This window comes from Grampus griseus (assembly GCF_964374135.1).
Source record: "Grampus griseus genome assembly, chromosome: 8".
NCBI classification, from domain to species: Eukaryota; Metazoa; Chordata; class Mammalia; order Artiodactyla; family Delphinidae; genus Grampus; species Grampus griseus.
In genome coordinates, this window is record NC_139002.1 from 24,949,891 (window position 1) to 24,969,914 (window position 20,024).

Consider the following 20,024-nt stretch of genomic DNA (forward strand, 5'->3'; position numbering starts at 1 on the left):
TTTAATAAACCCTCTCAGTCTTCTTCATGCCTACACCCAAGTAGCTGAACACTGCTGGACAAAAGCCCAAAACCAGGTTGAGTGGTTTCTCTTTAAACTCAAACTCAGACCTCAAATGGGAACTTAACACTACCCAACAATCCTGTCCTATTTTTCTCTGTTGGGCTTGCTCTTCCACTGCATTCCCTTGTACACTTGTTTCATTTCATAACCTCTTACTCCCCTTCCTCCTCCATAGTGGATTACCTCCATCCATACTTCATTGCAAAAATAAATGGCATCTTTCCTTTCTTCTCCCATGAAATCTTCAGACTTCTGTCCTTCCATCTTTTAATCCCTTTCTCTTACTGTATTATTGGCCAGGCCCCTCCTCTAGCCCAGTACTTCTACTTATATTCTGGATCCCATCTCAAGAACTAGCCATCACCCACCTCTTTTGTATCATCAGTTTTTTTACCCTCTCTCCTATTTTATTCCCATCAGCATAAAAAACATGTTCAGAAGCATCTTTCATCTTAAAAGAAAAGAATCCTTCCTTTAATTTCCTCATCAGTTTTAATGGTCACTGCCCTGATTTTAATTCTCCACATCTTTCAGTGCACTTCTCCACTTTCCCTTTCCTGAAAGGCTCTCCTCTCTTGGCCTCCATGACACCGAACTCTCCTGTTTCCCACATCATGGTTATATCTCTCTCATATTGTGCCCTTCTCCTCTACTTAACGTTTATGGTTATAGTTCCTTGGAGCTCTATCTTAGACCCTCTTTTCTCTATATACAATTTCTCCTTTAGTGATCATACCAAGTCCCATAGTGTTAAATATCACCTATAATGTTGAGAACTTTCAAATATATATTTCCAGCCTTGGACCTCTCTCCCAGATTCCTGACTCATATATCCAACTACCTGCTTGCCATCTCTATTTGGGATCTCACAAATATCTCAAGTATAACATACTGACAGTGTTGACTTTACATGAGCCCTGTGCTCCTAGAAAACAGTGACAGGTAATCCCCCTTACCAAACTTTGTTTTCCAGAAACAGCTTACTACAAAGAAAGACCCTTCTCCATATGACTTAGATTGTCCATTCTTTCTCATGACTCCCTGAAGAGTCACTCACAAGTGACTCTATCATTTACCTGTGATAAGGCCAGACACAGACCCTCCAAATTCACATTCTTGGTCTCATAAATGATTAGCTGAACTAATCTTTAGACATAGAGATTCCCTGATTATAAAAACAACCCCAACAGTAAAACTGTTACAGAACCAAACTTGGGTCTGCTCACCTGCAGCAGTAAAACCAATCTACTAGGTTGTGATGAAGAAATCGCAGCATTTATTTCAGGGCACAAAGCAAGGAGTTAGGGACAGCTAGTGCTCAAAAAGCCCCAACTCCTGGATGAGTTTCAGCAAAGCATTTTAAAGGCAAGGTGAGGGAGGGGTGTCCCAGGGTAAGTGATCAGCTCAGGCACAATTCTCTGATTGGTTGATGGTAACAGGGTGGTGTCACAAGGGTTAATATTATCAATGGGTAGCCGGCAGTAGGCCTGGGGGCTACATGCTCATGTCATCAAGTAGTTAACTTTTTCCATTTGGTGAGGGTTTTAGCATCTGTAAAACAACTCTGGAAATGTACATCAGATACTATTATCTAGACACTTCAGAGAAGAGCTAAAGCAGAGGATATGGGGGAGGGGTCTGTTCTGGGAAGGCCTCATAGGGTTCTGTTCAGTTACAAAATCACCCTGTAACAGGGAAGAGCCAATTTTGACTCCATGTTGGATCTGTTCTTTGACTTTAACCTTTGCTTTTAGTTGCTTTTGTTATTATAATCATACATAATGGCCTGCCTCAGGGAACCCTGCCCCTCTGCTTGAATGTTAAACCGAAGTGCCTTTTTTCAGGGAAGTATCCTGACCCTGTCCACCTGTGGATGGCTGCAAGAAAGAAGAAATTAACACATCCCCTCCCCGAGGCTGTCCATTCTAAGAGATATTTGCAAGAGTTATGGCCTTTTTACTTTAGTTCCCCACCTCCTCCCCCTCTCTGTTCTATAAAAGAAACTGGCATCCAAGCCCCAATAAGATGGTTTTTTAGAGACATTACTCTGCCATCTTCTCGGTCTTCCAACTTTCTTAATAAAATCGTATTCTTTGCCTCAACACCTCGTCTCCTGATTTATTGGCCTGTCGTGCGGCAAGCAGAGCAAGCTTGGACTCAGTAACATTTTTACCTTCGACAATGTGCAAAACATAACTTCCGATCTTCTCTCTCCTTTAACAGCCATTTCCATGCCTTTTGCTCGTCCAAAAGAGTTTCTCTCTCACCTCCCCAAGGCGTCCTCATCTCAGTTTAAACAACCACCCTCCACCCAGTTGTTCAGGCCCAAAACCTTGGCATCATCATTCCTCCTTTTCCCTATCCCCTACAACCAATGCATCAGCAAATCCTCTTGATTCTGTTTCCAAAACATAATTTGAATCTGTCCATTTTCACTCTATAACCACTGCCATCACCTTATTACAAGCCAGGATAACTTAAACAGATCCCTAAATACGCTTCTCTAATTCATTCTCTATGTAGTAGATGTGGATCGGAGCAGAGGGAAGAATTAGTGACCATCTGATATGTTGTAAGGCTACCAAATTATACTTAATTTGGGGTACTAAAAGATTATTCTTTCCAATAATTACTTTATTATTTTAAAATAAAATTCTATATATTCCTTGTGAGAAAAATGTTTATCTCCATTATCCTGCCTCCTTTGTAAATCGTATGAATCAGTTAGCACTTTGCTAATTTCCTTTTTTTTTTAATCATTATTGAATCTCATTTTTATTCAGCAGAGAAAAGAAGTTCACAAATATCTTTTTGGGGTGTCTAAAGTACTGGACAATCCTTTCGATCAGTGAGGAGTTAGTTTTAAGTTTCAGAGAAAGGATAATTCACAACATTGTTGAAATTTTTTTTCTTCCAGTTTTATTGAGATATAATTGACATACAGCATTGTATAAGTTTAAGGTGTACAGCATAATGATTTGACTTACATACACCATGAAATGATTATCACAGTAAGTTTAGTGAACATCCATCATCTCACATAGATACAAAATTAAAGGAATAGAAAAAAAATGTTTTTCTTGTGATGAGAACTCAGGATTTACTCTCAACACCTTTCATATACAACATACAGCAGGGTTAATTATATTTATCATGTTGTACTTTACATCCCTGGAACTTATTCATCTATTAACTGGAAGTTTGTGCCTTTCGACCACCTTCATCCAATTCCCACTACCCTAACACCTTGCCTCTGGTAAACACAAATCTGATATATTTTTCTTATTTATTTATTTATTTTTGGCTGCATTGGGTCTTCATTGCTGCATAGCTTGCAGTGAACGGGGGCTGCTCTTCAGTGTGGTACGCGGGCTTCTCACTGCAGTGGCTTCTCTTGTTGTGGAACATGGGCTCTAGGCGTGCGGGCTTCAGTAGTTGTGGCATGTGGGCTCAGTAGTTGTGGCTTGTGGGCTCAGTAGTTGTGGCACACATCACCAGGGAAGTCCCTGGTATATTTTTATATGAGTTATGTTAGTCCCTATTGCACAATTTGGTATTTCTATACATTTTTAAACGATCACCTCAATAAGTTTATATGTCCCAATAAGAAGATATTACATAGTTATTTACTATATCCCCCACACTGTACATAGCAATATGTGATTATTTTAAGTTGCTTCTCTCTTAAGTTCAGATGCATTTTAACAATATTGCATTTTTCACTCCCCACTCCACCCTGCCCACCATTTATTGTTTTTGACATCATATTTTACATCTTTTGGTTTTGTGTATCCCTTAACTACTTATTGTAGGTATAGATAATTTTACTACTTTGGTCTTTTAATCTTCCCACTAGCTTTATACATGGCTGATGTACTACCTTTACTATATATTTGCCTTTACCAATGAGACTTTTCCTTTTATAATTTTTATACTTTTTTTTTTTTTGGCCACATCACACCGCATGTGGGATCTTAGTTCCCTGACCAGGGATCGAACCTGAGTCTCCTGCATTGGAAACGCAGAGTCCTAACCATTGGACTGCCAGGGAAGCCCATCCTTTTGTAATTTTTGGCTGCATTGTGTCTTCATTGCTACACACGGGCTTTCTCTAGTTGTGGCGAGCAGGGGCTACTCTTTGTTGCGGTGTGCAGGCTTCTCATTGTGATGCCTTCTCTTGTTGCAGAGCAAGGGCTCTGGGCATGTGGGCTTCAGTAGTTGTGGCACGCGGGCTCAGTAGCTGTGGCTCATGGGCTCTAGAGTGCAGGCTCAGTAGTTGTGGCACGCTTAGTTGCATGTGAGATCTTCCTGGACCAGGGCTCAAACCTGTGTCCCCTGCATTGGTAGGTGGATTCTTAACCACTGCAACACCAGGGAAGTCCCTTTTCATAATTTTTATGTTTCTATTTGTAGCCTTTTCTTTTTTGCTGAGAGAACTCTAGCATTTCGTTTGAAGCTGGTTTGATGGTGCTGAACACTTTTAGCTTTTGCTTGTCTGTAAAACTTTTGATCTCTCTGTCAAATCTGAATGAAAGCATTGCCAGGTAGAGTATTCTTGGTTGTAGGTTTTTCCCTTTCATCACTTTAAGTATATTGTGCCACTCCGTTATGGCCTGCAGAGTTTCTGCTGAAAAGAGAGCTGATAGCCTTATGGGAGTTCCCTTGAAGGTAACTTGTTGCTTTTCCCTTGCTGCTTTTAATATTCTCTTTACCTTTAATTTTTGCCACTTTAATTACAATGTGTCTTGTGGTCCTCTTTTGGTTGATCCTGTTTGAAACTCTTTATGCTACCTGGACCTGGATATCTGTTTCCTTCCCCAGGTTAGGGAAGATTTTAGCTCTGAAATCTTCAAATATGCTCTCTGTCCCTGTTCTCTCTTTCTTTTCTCCTTCTAGGACCCCTATAATGTGAATGTAAGTACACTTGATGTTCTCTCAGAGGTCTTTTAAACTGTCCTCATTTCTTTTTTATTCTTTTGTCTGTTCAGCATCAGTGATTTCCACTACCTCTGTCTTCAGCTCACTGATCCGTTCCTCTGTGTTATTTAATCTACTGGCTGCTACAGCCAGCTATATGATTTTTTTTTGAATTTTATTTAATTTACTTTTTTATACAGCAGGTTCTTATTAGTTATCTCTTTTATACATATTAGTGTATATATGTCAATCCCAATCTCCCAGTTCATCCCACCACCACCACCCCCCTGCCACTTCCCCCCTTAGTGTCATACGTTTGTTCTCTACATCTGTATCTCTATTTCCGCCCTGCAAACTGGTTCATCTGTACCATTTTTCTAGGTCCCACACATATGCATTAATATACGATATTTGTTTTTCTCTTTCTGACTTACTTCACTCTGTATGACAGTCTCTAGATGCATCCACGTCTCTACAAATGACCCAATTTCATTCCTTTTTATGGCTGAGAAATATTCCATTGTATATATGTACCACATCTTTATCCATTCGTCTGTCAATGGGCATTTAGGTTGCTTCCATGACCTGGCTATTGTAAATAGTGCTGCAATGAACATTGGGGTGCATGTGTCTTTTTGAATTATGGTTTTCTCAGGGTATATGCCCAGTAGTGGGATTGCTGGACCATATGGTAATTCTATTTTTAATTTTTTAAGGAACCTCCATACTGTTCTCCATAGTGGCTGTATCAATTTTCATTCCCACCAACAGTGCAAGAGGGTTCCCTTTTCTCCACACCCTCTCCAGCATTTGTTGTTTGTAGATTTTCTGATGATGCCCATTCTAACCGGTGTGAGGTGATACCTCATCGTAGTTTTGATTTGCATTTCTCTAATAATTAGTGATGTTGAGCAGCTTTTCATGTGCATCTTGGCCATCTGTATGTCTTCACTTGTATGATTTTTAAAAATTGAATGAGGACTTACCTGGTGGCACAGTGGTTAAGAATCCACCTGCCAATGCAGGGGACATGGGTACAATCCCTGGTCTGGGAAGATCCCACATACTGGGGAGCAACTAAGCCCGTGCACCGCAACTACTGAGCCTGCACTTTACAGCCCGCGAGCCACAACTACTGAGCCGAGTGCCACAGCTACTGAAACCCATGTGCCTAGAGCCTGTGCTCTGCAACAAGAGAAGCCACTGCAATGAGAAGCCCACGCACTGCAACGAAGAGTAGCCCCTGCTCACCGCAAGTAGAGAAAGCCCATGTGCAGCAACGAAGACCCAATGTGGCCAAAAATAAATAAATAAATTTATAAATAAAAATAAAAATTGAATGAAAAACATTAAAATACTTTCAAAGTTGGGAAAATATTCAAAATATAGTGTAAAGGAATAAAAACTACTGAAGATTAAAAAACAAACAAACAAACAAAACTTCTAACTTCTCATTCTGTTCATCCATTCCTCTCCTGAGTTACAATCATTTCCTTGAACTCTCTATCAAGGTGCCCCAAAGCTGGTTCTTGGCAGGTTTTGGTGAGTGTGGCTGCATCCTGGGGCAGCTGGCTGAGGGGGCCAAAGTATGTTAGAGCTGATACTGGCCTGCTGGTAGGTGGAGCCAGGTTCCCGGGTATCTGGCTGCAGGGCCTTGGGAGTCCTGGACCTGGTGGTGGCCTGCTGGTGGGCAAGGCTGGACCCCAAGTGATTCTGGGACTGTTGTCTGCCCACTGATGAGTGAGGTCAAGTCCTGGGGCTAGTGCTGGTCTACTGGTGGGTGGAGCTGGGACCTGAGGTCTCTGGCTGTAGGACCCTGGCAACCTGGATTTGGTGTTTTGGTAGATGGTGGATGGGACCAGGGTCCAGGGACTCCTGTGGCTGGTGTCTACCTACTGGTGCATGAGGCTGGTCCTGGGGCTAGTGCTGGCCCACTGGCAGTTGGATCTGGGCCCAGGGTCTCTGGCTGCATGGCCTGAGGGACCCCACTGCTAGTGCCAGTGCCCTGGTGTGTGGGGCCAGGTCCTGAGCCTTCTGGTGGACAGGGCTGGTCTGAGGTGGCTGTGGTCTCAGGGGGTCTTAAGGTAGTAGTCCTGTTGGTAGGTGAGGCTGTGTTACTGCCCAGCTAGTTGCTTGGCCTGAGGCATCCCAGTACTGGTGCTGACACACTGGTGGGTTGGGTCAGGTCTCAGTGCTAATAAGCTCCAGGGAGGATTCCTAAATCGCCCTTGCCAGCACCAGTGTTCTTGTGGTAGAATGAGCTCCCCAAAATTGGCTGCCACCAGTGTCTGTGGCCCCAGGTTGAGCTCTAGTTGCCTCCTGCCCCTTCAGGAGACTCTCCAAGATCAGCAAGTGGGTCTGACCTAGGCTCCTTTCAAATAACTGCTTCTGCCCTGGTTCCCAAAGCATGTGAGATTTTGTGTGCACCCTTTAAGAGTAGAGTCTCATTTCCCACAGCCCTCTAGCTCTCCTGAAAGTAAATCCTGCTGCCCTTCAAACCCAAACGTTCTGAGGACTCATCTTCTTGGTGCAGGACTCCCAGGCTGAGGAGCCCAATGTGGGGTTTAGACCCCTCACTCCTTGGGGAGAACCTCTGCAGTTGTAATTTTCTTCCCATTTGTGGATTGCCTACCCAGGGGTATAGGTTTTGACTATAACGCCTCTCCATCTTCCTACCGATCTTGTGGTTCCTTCTTTATATCTTTAGTTATAGAAGATATTTTCTGTTAGCCTTCCAGTTTTTCTCATCATTAGTTGCTTGGTAAATAGTTGTAATTTTCTTGTGCCTATGGGTGGAGGTGAGTGCTGGGACTTCTTATTCTGCCATCTTCAAATCTCGGGAACCACAACCTTGTTGAAAATTTTTATGACCTATTTACTAAGAGTAAATGTACTAGCACTTTATTACTATAATATTAAGATTCTATGAAATGTATATAGGGGAATAATAAAATAATTATTCCCTGCTTTAGGTATGGAAAGTGTTTTCCAGCATGCTGAATATTAAGGAAAAAAGTAGAATTTTCTTTAAAAAAAAAATTTTTATTTGGTTGCTCTCGGTATTAGTTGCAGCAGGTGGGCTCCTTAGTTGCGGCCTGCAAACTCTTAGTTGCAGCATGCATGTGGGATCTAGTTCCCTGATCAGGGATTGAACCCAGGCCCCCTGCATTGGGAGCATGGAGTGTTAACCACTGCACCACCAGGGAAATCCCAAAAGTAGAATTTTCTACGAACATTTTCTGTTAAACATAATGGATGTCCAATCAATGTCAGTCTGATTGCGGTCTCATTTAGGAGTTGGGACTCCACTCTTTCTTGAATTTTTGTTCATATATTAACTTCCAGATGATATGAAGCTGGTAAAGATATCTAATATGTCTGAAGAAAAGAATCAGAATCCAAAATATCTCACCTGGCTGTAATAATGAGCTAATGTGACAATATCTAGTAAGGAAAGAAAATAAAATCTAGTGCTCAGGTTCAAAGCCACACAAGTATGAAGAGGTAGGATAGGAGCAAAGGAACATTAATGTCAATAAAAAGCATTTTAATCTGTGGGTTCAAGTTTCTTAAAAATGTTCATAACCATTTATCTTAATAAATCCTCAAATTTTGGTATGAGCACTTTCATCCTAGCACTATCAATAAGAGCAGAAAGTATAAACAACATAAAAATATAACAGCACAGCAATCGTCAAATAATTCTTACAGATATATGACAATTTTTAAGTTATTAAAACTCATATAAGGCTAATTACACAGGAGAATGCTCAGAATATAATACATGAAAATAGAAGATGCAAAATTCCACATATGTACTAAAATTCTAACTTTGAAAAAAAATTATAATTTTATCTCCTACTCTGAGTAGGGGAAAAAACTGGAAGAAAATCTTCAAAATGTTATCGGTGCTTGAATGCGTTTGGTAGAAAAAGGGATAATTTTTACTTTTTATTCATTTAAAATATTTTAAAACTCACCTGCTCATTGAAGAAAATCTAAACATCATGTTAAATCATACATTAGAAAATGAAAGTTCTTTATGTTCTCCTCTCTGCCACCTCCTAGAAATCCACTGTTAACAGTTTGCTTTATTCTCCTCTGTTTTCTGTGTATACATTAAAGGATATATGAAGGAGTTTCTCAAATGTGGTGGATATATTAGTTACATTAAAATAACCTAGAGTGTTTATTAAAAAGGCAGACTTCCAGGCTCCAACCTGTGAAGATTCTGATTTCACAGGTCAGGAATTAGGTCCCAAATCTGCCTATTCCAAGTATCCCAGGTGATTTTTATATGTATTAATGATTGAGAACCCTTAAGATCATGAGCTTTAGAACCCAGCAAGTCCTGCCATATACGAGCTGTGAGAGACTTTGGGTGCATTACTAACCTGCTGGGTCTTAGTTTCCTTACCTGTAAAATTAGGATAGAAATAGTAGCATCTGCATCATAGTTATTGTAGGGATTAAATATGATAATACATGTAAAATATAATATAGTATAATGCATTACACATGAAAGCACTCAATAAATGTAATAAGACCTAATACTTATATAACGCTTACTGTATGTCAGGCACTGTTCTATATAACACTTACTGTATGTCAGACATTGTTCTATATAATGCTTACTGTATGTCAGGCACTGTTCTATGCACTGTTCTATGCACATTTAGTGCTGGAATTAAATCCCTCCTTGTGGAGACCTTAAGTACCATTTAAACTTTACATCTTAGAAAAGGAGGAGTCAAAAGTGGCCAATAGGAGTGATACACTAAAAGGAAAAAAATGATGATGCAGAAGATAGAAGGGGGAAATTTTCCAGAATCATTTTCTTGATAAAGAAAGGTGATGGCACCTACTGCACAAATGGAGAGGGGTTGGCCTTTGCTAGGAGCATGGACAATCACACATAGAAGTGGAATGGCTACAGTGCAGCAGATGGGCTGTTGGAAGTGAAAGTTCTCTTCTGATTGCTCCTCTTCTCTGGCTGAAGTTGGAAGCTAGCTGATAGTTAGGATGTTGTGAGGTTTAAGAAGAAAGGAAAAAAGAAGAAGATATTTTTGATGGAGGGAGAGTGAAGGGACTAAGGAAATGCATTATGATTCCTAGGCAGCCCAAGGACCCACTTGAGACTAGTGATCCTGAATTTTTTTTGAGACTACTCAGCATAGCTAAGGAAACTAAGATTCAGCAGAGTTAAGTAATGTGCCTAAGGTCTCACAGCTCATGAGTGGCAAAACCTATTTGGTTCTAAAACCACATTCAGCTGCTCAGGCACAAACACTGAATAGGTATAGAATAGAATGTAACCTAGGTTGGCATTTTGCTGAGGGAGGTGATCATAGATGTAAAAGAGTGAGTATGATGATTGACCATAGGATTAAAGTTGAATTTGGAGGGTGAAGAACAGTGTAAGATAATAGGATCAAAGTACTGTATGTCTGGGTAAGAGTCTAAGGATTGTTGGAGTCAAGATACAAGAGGGGGGACTTCCCTAGTGGCACAGTGGTTAAGAATCCGCCTGCCAATTCAGGAGACACAGGTTTGAGCCCTGGTCTGGGAAGATCCCACATGCCGCGGAGCAAATAAGCCCTTGTGCCACAACTACTAAGCCTGCGCTCTAGAGCCCTTGAGCCACAACTACTGTGCTCTAGAGCCCTCGAGCCACAACTGTAGCCCGCACGCCCACAGCCCGTGCCCATGCACCACAATGAAGAGTAGCCCCCACTCACTGCAACTAGAGAAAGCCATGCACAGCAACGAAGACCCAATGCAGACATAAATAAATAAATAAATAGATAAATAAATTTATTAAAAAAATAAAAATAAAATATTTTAAAAATACCAAAAAAAAAAAAAAGATACAAGAGGGACCAAGTTGAGAGATAGAAGGAAGCATCTGGAGGGTGAAATTGGTAATGACAATGGCTAAATTATGACCAAGGGGGAGAATAGTTGAGGTAGGGCAGAGGACAGGATCGCTAGAAAACAAGAGGTAAGAGAACTGAGAAGCCAGGCATTCCAGATGCTTTTGATGTCCTAGTCATATCTCCTTGACCTACTTCTGGTTTCAGCAACAGCTATGGTAGAAGACATTTCAGACTCCCCCTGACATCTTCCCACCTGAAAAGGGCACCTCTTCTGCTTTCACCTCAAGGTCTTCTCTGAAAGCCCAGGAGCCTGCTAGGTTTACAGGCAAGAACAAAGTACAGCTAGTATGAGGAAGATATGCTTCAGGGAACAACCCTCAGCCAGTAGGGTCAGAAGTCAGTGAATAAGTGCCCCAGCCTCTGGTCCTTTGACAGACAATTTTGTGAGACACTCAGGATGCTTCCTGGAGGTCTTACTGGACTTGACTACCTTCCCCCCCCCTTATTTTTCATAGTGGTGACCTTGATGCCACACCTTTACAGAGGCTTTTCCTCTTTCTCTATATCTTACTCTCCTTGCTCCCTGCTTCCTGCTTCCTGGGTTACCTCCCAAATAAACCACTTGTATCCAAAGCCCTTGTTTCAGGATGTACTTTCAGGAGAAAACTTACTGAAACATCAGGGTACTCATAATCTTCTGTGAATATTGAAATCACTAAAAATTATGACAGGAGTCATGTTGGAGAGAATGATAGTGAGTCAGGACCTAAATTAAGGAATGAGGGAGTATGACCTGGGGGCGGGGTTCAGCACATGATTGTGACAAAGAGGGTTAATGGATGGATAGTCCATTGACACCAGACTCGAAGCTGAGTGCTTTTAGGGAGGAGGGGAGGAGGATGATTTGGAAGTGGCAATGGGGAGAAAAGAAGACCAGCACACGAGCTCAGACTCAGTGGTAGGTCAGCCATAACTTGAGAGAGATGCAGGAGAAGCACTGACTTCAGAGGAGAATCAAGTTTCACTTAGAATAAGAAAGTAAAAGACTATTAAGAGAAAAGTTTGAGGCTACGGAGGATTTTACTGCCTGTCCAGAGGCTTGCAGGTTGGGCAAAGGGGAGATGGAATCAGAAGGGTAAGTGCCGAGGTGTATCTGGATAAGGGGTAACCCTAGATGTTGGGGCTCCTTGTGGAGACTGACATAACAAAGCTAAAGGCATAATGAGATTGGTTTTAATGGTGGAAGGGCAGATAATAGGGGTGTGTCAGGCAGTAGGGAAGGGTAGGGACCTTGCCAGAAACACACAGAGCTCTAGGGTCCCCTTCTCTGCTGCAGTTGAAAGTACAGAAGCTGGGAAGGGCCGCTTCTACTTCACTCAAATCCACAGGGTTCTTGGGAATTCTCTTGACCTTTACTAGAGGGGGCAGGGAACCGGGGAGAGACATGGGCTTATCTGAGGTACTGAGAATTCTGGAGAACAAAAAAAAATTTTTTTGGTCATGCCACAAGGCTTGTGGGATCTTAGTTCCCTGACCAGGGATCAAACCCATGCCCCGCCCTGCTTTGGAAGTGCGATGTCTTAACCATTGGACTGCCAGGGAATTCCCTGGAGAACAAATTTTAATAACTAGTTTGTGGCTAGTCTTCTCAAAGCAACTGGTGAATAGTCACCTGTCCTTTTAAGATCTTTCATTAACAATTGTTAACTAATGCCTGAAGCTTATGCCTCAATTATATTTTCTAGACAAGGATGAATTAAATAATATGGGCTTATGATATTCTATTTGTATTACAGAAAATCCCCCAAAAGCCAAAAAATAGCAGAAGTGTCCAAAGGTTAAAAATATTGCAGGGCTTCCCTGGTGGCGCAGTGGCTGAGAGTCCACCTGCCGATGCAGGGGACACGGGTTCGTGCCCCAGTCCGGGAAGATCCCACATGCCGCGGAGCGGCTGGGCCCATGAGCCATGGCCGCTGAGCCTGCGCGTCCAGAGCCTGTGCTCCGCAACGGGAGAGGCCAAAACAGTGAGAGGCCCAGCGTACCGCAAAAAAAACAAAACAAACAAACAAACAAAAAACAAAAATATTGCAAAACAATACTGTAAGTCCCCACGATTATCAATTCTTGAAAAACCAGTGATTAGGTACATGATTTCTGGAACAAATAGATATTTTAACCAACGTGTGGGGTTGACCAACTTCTATCCTGTGGGTCAAATTATATTCCACAATATCAGCTAGTTTTGTTGATTGACAGAACTGGGACTAGATTCAAGTCTTCAGATTTGTGATTTAATGTTTTTCTTGTCTTAAGGATGGTTTCAGAAAAAAACAAAACAGACAAATACTCAAGGCACGTTTTGCTTGTTCTGTGAGGCTGAACTTACACTCCTGGACCTGATTCTTATCTCCTCTGAGGCTGCCTCACTGAAAACTCAAACTCTAGTTCCTCTTGCCCCCTGTCCACAGCAGTGAATCTCCCCTGCGTTACTCTCATGATGTACCCCAACTCTCTTCACATAGGAGAGGAGGGATTAAACCAGAGATGACTGCAGATTTTTGGACTTTTTTGCTAGACCCGTTTGCATATCCTCTGGACCTCTTTGCTCCAGTGCCCAAATCAAGCTCATCCTTTCTCTCTTACTCTCCCAGTAAGTAGATTCGCCAGCAGTTGGAAACATTTCTTCATGAAGAGAGAAGACAAGTCAGAGGTTTTAACTCCAGGATCCTTAACCTTGCATTCTGGAGCCCTCCAGCGACCACCGTTGGTCTTGCGGCAGCTGTGATGGAAAGTGTTCAAAACAGCATCTCACTAGCTCCCCCCATGTGGCATGTCAGTTAGCTACAGTGGCAGGAGCTACCATCTGAGGTCACATTGACTTTTTGGCTTAAGGGGGATGTAAAAGACCCTGAAAGAAACATGTACAGGCACGTAATCACTTCTAATACTTGTTTCATTATCTATCATTACACAATTATTCACTTTCCCAATACCAGGAAAAAACTTCACCTTGCCTAATCAAGTGCTAAGTAGAACAAAAATTAGCAGTTTTTGGCCAGGTATAACACTTTATTCATGCTATCACTTGGAGACTTCATCTAATTAGAATTTTTTTTATTGGAGTATAATTGCTTTACAATGTTCTGTTAGTTTCTGCTGTACACCAAAATGAATCAGCTATATGTACACATATATCCCCTACCTCTTGGACATCCCTCCCACTTCCCTCCCCCAATCCCACCCATCTAGGTCATTACAGAGCACCGAGCTGAGCTCCTTGTACTGTACAGCAGCTTCCCACTAGTTACCTATTTTACTCCTGGTAGTGTATATATGTCAATGCTAATCTCCCAATTCATCCCACCCTCCCCTTCCCCACCCTGTGTCCGCATGTCTGTTCTCTACATCTGTGTCTCTATTTCTGCCCTACAAATAGGCCCATCTGTACCATTTTTTTTAGATTCCATATACATGTGTTAATATACGATATTGTTTTTCTCTTTCTGACTTACTTCACCCTGTATGACAGACTCTGGGGCCATCCACATCTCTACAAATAACCCAATTTTGTTACTTTTTTATGGCTGAATAATATTCCATTGTATATATGTACCACATCTTATTTATACATTACTCTGTTGATGGACATTTAGGTTGCTTCCATGACCTGGCTATTGTAAATAGTGCTGCAATGAACATTGGGGTACATGTAACTTTTTGAGTTATGGTTTTCTCAGGGTATATGCCCAGTAGCAGGATTGCTGGGTCATATGGTAGTTCTAGTTTTAGTTTTTTAAGGAACCTCCATACTGTTCTCCATAGTGGCTGTATCAACTTACATTCCCAACAGCAGTGCAAGAGGGTTCCCTTTTCTCAACAACATCTCTAGCATTTATTGTTTGTAGATCTTTTGATGATGGACATTCTGACTGGTGTGAGGTGATACCTCACTATAGTTTTGATTTGCATTTCTCTAATGATTAGTGATGTTGAGCATCCTTTCATATGTCTGTTGGCAATCTGTATATCTTCTCTGGAGAAATGTCTATTTAAGTCTTCCACCCATTTTTTTTTTCTTTTTTTTCTTTGCGGTACGTGGGCCTCTCACTGTTGTGGCCTCTCCCGTTGCAGCCCACAGGCTCCGGATGTGCAGGCCCAGTGGCCATGGCTCACAGGCCCAGCCGCTCCACAGCATGTGGGATATCCCAGACCAGGGCACAAACCCACGTCCCCTGCATCGGCAGGCGGACTCTCAACCACTGCACCACCAAGGGAAGCCCCGCCCATTTTTTTGATTGGGTTGTTTGTTGTTTTGATATTGAGCTGCATGAGCTGCTTATATATTTTGGAGATTAATTCTCTGTCAGTTGCTTCATTTGCAAATATTTTCTCTCATTCTGAGGGTTGTTTTTTTGTCTTGTTTATGGTTTCCTTTGCGGTGCAGAAGCTTTTACGTTTAATTAGGTCCCATTTGTTTATTTTTGTCTTTATTTTCATTACTCTAGGAGGTGGGTCAAAAAAGATCTTGATGTGATTTATGTCAAAGAGTGATTTTCCTATGTTTTCCTCTAAGACTTTTAGAGTGTCTGGTGTTACATTTAGGTCTTTAATCCATTTTGAGTTTATTTTTGTGTGTGGTGTTAAGGGGTGTTCTAATTTCATTCTTTTAAATGTAGCTGTCCAGTTTTCCCCGCACCACTTATTGAAGAGGCTGTTTTTTCTCCATTGTATATTCTTCCCCTCTTTGTCATAGATTAGGTTGCCATAGGTGTGTGGGTTTATCTCTGGGCTTTCTATCCCATACCATTGATCTATATTTCTGTTTTTGTGCCAGTACCATACTGTCTTGATTAGTGTAGCTTTGTAGTATCTCCTGAAGTTGAGGAGCCTAATTCCCCCAACTCCGTTTTTCTTTCTCAAGATTGCTTTGGCTATTTGGGGTCTTTTGTGTTTCCATACAAATTGTAAAAGTTTTTGTTCTAGTTCTGTGAAAAATGCCATTGGTAATTTGATAGGGATTGTATTGAATCTAGACTGCTTTGGTTAGTATAGTCATTTTCACAATATTGAGCCTTCCGATCCGAGAACATTGTGTATCTCTCCATCTGTTTGTGTAATCTTTGATTTCTTTCATCAGTGTTTTATAGTTTTCTGAGTACAGATCTTTTGCCTCCATAGGTAGGTTTATTTCTAGGTATTTTATTCTTTTTGTTGCAATGGTAAATGGGAGCGTTACCTTAATTTCTCTTTCTGATTTTTCATTGTTAGTGTATAGGAATGCAAGAGATTTCTGTGTATTAATTTTGTATCCTGCAACTTTACTAAATTCATTGATTAGCTCTAGTAGTTTTTTGGTGGCATCTTTAGGATTTTCTATGTATAGTATGATGACAATTTTATTTCTTCTTATCCAATTTGTATTCCTTCTATTTCTTTTTCTTCTCTGATTGCTGTGGCTAGGACTTCCAAAACTATTTTCAATGATAGTGGTGAGAGTGGACATCCTAGTCTTTTACCTGACCTAGAGGAAACGGATTCAGTTTTTCACCATTGAGAATGATTTTTGCTGTGGGTTTGTAGTGTATGGCCTTTATTATGTTGAGGTAGGTTCCCTCTATGCCCACTTTCTGGAGAGTTTTTATCATAAATGGGTGTTGAATTTTGTCAAAAGCTTTTTCTGCATCTACTGAGATGATCATATGGTTTTTATTCTTCAATTTGTTAATATGGAGTATCACATTGATTGATTTGCACATATTGAAGAATCCTTGCATCCCTGGGATAAATCCCACGTAATCATGATGTATGGTCCTTTTAATGTGTTGTTTTATTCTGTTTGCTAATATTTTGTTGAGGTTTTTTGTGTGTGGTGTTAAGGTGATACTGGTCTGTAATTTTCTTTTTTGGGGATATCTTTGTCTGGTTTTGGTATCAGGGTGATGGTGGCCTTGTAGAACAAACTTGGGAGTGTTCCTCCCTCTGCAATTTTTTGGAAGAGTTTGAGAAGGATAGGTATTAACTCTTCTCTAAATGTTTGATAGACTTTGCCCATGAAGCCATCTGGTCCTGGACTTTTGTTTGTTGGAAGATTTTTAATTACAGTTTCAGTTTCATTACCTGTGATTGGTCTGTTCATATTTTCTATTTCTTCCTGGTTCAGTCTTGGAAGGTTGTACCTTTCTAAGAATTTGTCCATTTCTTCCAGGTTGTCCATGTAATTGGCATATAGTTGCCTGTAATAATCTCTTATGATCCTTTGTATTTCTGCAGTGTCAGTTGTAATTTCTCCTTTGTCATTTCTAATTTTATTGATTTGAATCCTCTCCCTGTTTTCTTAATGAGTCTGGCTAAAGGTTTATCAATTTTATTTATCTTCTCAAAGAACCAACTTTTAGTTTTATTGATGTCTGCTATTGTTTTCTTTGTTTCTATTTCATTTATTTCTGGTCTGATCTTTATGATTTCTTTCCTTCTGCTGACTTTGGGTTTTCTTTGTTCTTCTTTCTCTAGTTGCTTTAGGTGCAGGGTTAGATTGTTTATTTGAGATTTTTCCTGTTTCTTGAGGTGAGATTGAATTGCTATAAACTTCCCTCTTAGAACTGCTTTTGCTGCATCGCATAGGTTTTGGGTCATTGTGTTTTCATTGTCATTTGTTTCTAGGTATTTTTTGATTTCCTCTTTGATTTCTTCAGTGATCTCTTAGTTATTTAGTTGTGTATTGTTTAGCCTCCATGTGTTTGTGGGGTTTTTTTTTTCACATTTTAATTAATTAATTAATTTATTTATTTTTGGCTGTGTTGGGTCTTTGTTTCTGTGCAAGGGCTTTTCTCTAGTTGTGGCAAGCGGGGGCCACTTTTCATCACGGTGCGCGGGCCTCTCACTATCGCGGCCTCTCTTCTTGCAGAGCACGGGCTCCAGACACGCAGGCTCAGTAGTTGTGGCTCACGGGCCTAGTTGCTCCATGGCGTGTGGCATCTTCCCAGACCAGGGCTCGAACCCGTGTCCCCTGCATTAGCAGGCAGATTCTCAACCACTACGCCAGCAGGGAAGCCCATGTTTGTGTTTTTTATAGCTTTTTCCTGTGATTGATTTCTAATCTCATAGCATTGTGGTAGGAAAAGATGCTTGATAAAATTTATATTTTCTTAAATTTCCTGAGACTTGATTTTTGGCCCAAGATGTGATCTATCCTGGAGAATGTTCCATGTGCACTTGAGAAGAACTTGTATTCTGTCACTTTCATGTGGAATGTCCTATAAATATCAGTTAAGTCTATATGGTGTATTGTGTCATTTAAAGCTTGTGTTTCCTTATTTACTTTTTTTTTTTGGCTGCATTGGGTCTTTGTTGCTGCTCACACAGGCTTTCTCTAGTTGAGGCAAGTGGGGGCTACTCTTCGTTTCGGTGTGCGGGCTTCTTTCTCATTGCAGTGGTTTCTCTTGTTGTGGAGCATGGGCTCTAGGTGTGTGGGCTTCAGTAGTTGCAGCACACGGCCTCAGTAGTTGTGGCTTACAGGCTGTAGAGTGGCGCAGGGTCAGTAGTTGTTGTACATGGGCTTAGTTGCTCCATGGTATGTGGGATCTTCCCAAACCAGGGATTGAACCCATGTCCTCTGCATTGGCAGGCAAATTCTTAACCACTGTGCCACCAGGGAAGTCCCTCCTTATTTACTTTCTGTCTGGATGATCTGTCCATTGGTGTAAGTGGGGCGTCAAAGTCCCCCACTATTATGGTGTTACTGTTGATTTCCCCTTTTAGCATTTGCCTTATGTACTGTGGTGCTCCTATGTTGGGTGCATAATTATTTATAATCTTTTTCTTGGATTGATCCCTTGATCATTATGTAGTGACCTTCCTTGTCTCTTGTAACAGTCTTTATTTTTAAGACTTTAGACTTTTTTAAATCTGATATGAGTATTGCTACTCCAGCTTTCTTCGATCACCTCACTTTCATTCTGTATGTGTCCCTAGGTCTAAAGTGGGTCTCTTGTAGACAGCATATATATGAGTCTTGTTTTTGTATCCATTCAGCCAGTGTGTCTTTTGGTTGGAGAATTTAATCCATTTACATTCAAGGTAATTATCGATATGTATGTTCATATGACCATTTTCTTGATTGTTTTGGGTTTGTTTTTGTGGGTCTTTTTCTTTTCTTGTATTTCCTGCTTAGAAAAGTTCCTTTAGCATTTGTTGTAAAGCTGGTTTTGTGGTGCTGAATTCTCTTAACTTTTGCTTGTCTGTAAAGCTTTTGATTTCTCCATCAAATCCGAATGAGATCCTTGCTGGGTAGAGTAATCTTGGTTGTAGGTTTTTCCTTTTCATCACTTTAAATATATCCTGCCACTCCCTTCTGGCCTGCAGAATTTCTGCTGAAAATCAGCTGATAACCTTATGGGGATTCCCTTGTATGTTATTGCTTTTCCCTTGCTGCTTTTAATATTTTTTTCTTTGTATTTAATTTTTGTTAGTTTGATTAATATGTGTCTCGGCATGTTTCTTCTTGGGTTTATCCTGTATGGACTCTCTGCACTTCCTGGACCTGGGTGGCTATTTCCTTTCCCAGTTTAGGGAAGTTTTCCACTATAATCTCTTTAAATATTTTCTCAGAACCTTTGTCTTCCTTTTTTTTTTTTTTTTTTTTTTTTTGCGGTACTCGGGCATATCACTGTTGTGGCCTCTCCCGTTGCCGAGCACAGGCTCCGGACACGCAGGCTCAGCAGCCATGGCTCACAGGCCCAGCTGCTCCGCGGCATGTGGAATCATCCCGGACCGGGGCACAAGCCGATGTCCCCTGCATCGGCAGGCGGACTCTCAACCACTGCACCACCAGGGAAGCCCTGTCGGTTTTTTTAAAAAAACATTTATTTATTTACTTATTTGGCTCTGCCAGGTCTTAGTTGCAGCACGTGGGATCTTCGTTGCCATGTGCAGGATCTTCATTGCGGCATACAGGTTCTTTAGTTGTGGCATGTGAACTCTTAGTTGTGGCATGTGAAATCTAGTTCCCTGACCAAGAATCAAACCCAGGACCCCTGCATTGGGAGCACATAGTCTTAGCCACTGGACCACCAGGGAAGTCCTCTCTTTCTCTTCTTTTTCTGAGACCCCTACAATTCAAATGTTGGTGCGTTTAATGTTGTCCCAGAGGTCTCTGAGGCTGTCCTCATT

General features: G+C 41.2%; 1 pseudogene across 1 annotated transcript in view; it reads left to right on the forward strand.

The window, feature by feature from the left end:
* The first annotated feature begins 11,977 nt into the window (after nt 1-11,977).
* The window catches only part of LOC309825664 (centrosomal protein of 78 kDa-like), a 30,914-nt pseudogene continuing 22,867 nt past the window's right edge, over nt 11,978-20,024 (forward strand). Inside the window, exon 1 of the transcript in view lies at nt 11,978-11,991. The product of the transcript in view is annotated as a centrosomal protein of 78 kDa-like (transcript). The remainder of the gene's footprint in view (nt 11,992-20,024) is intronic.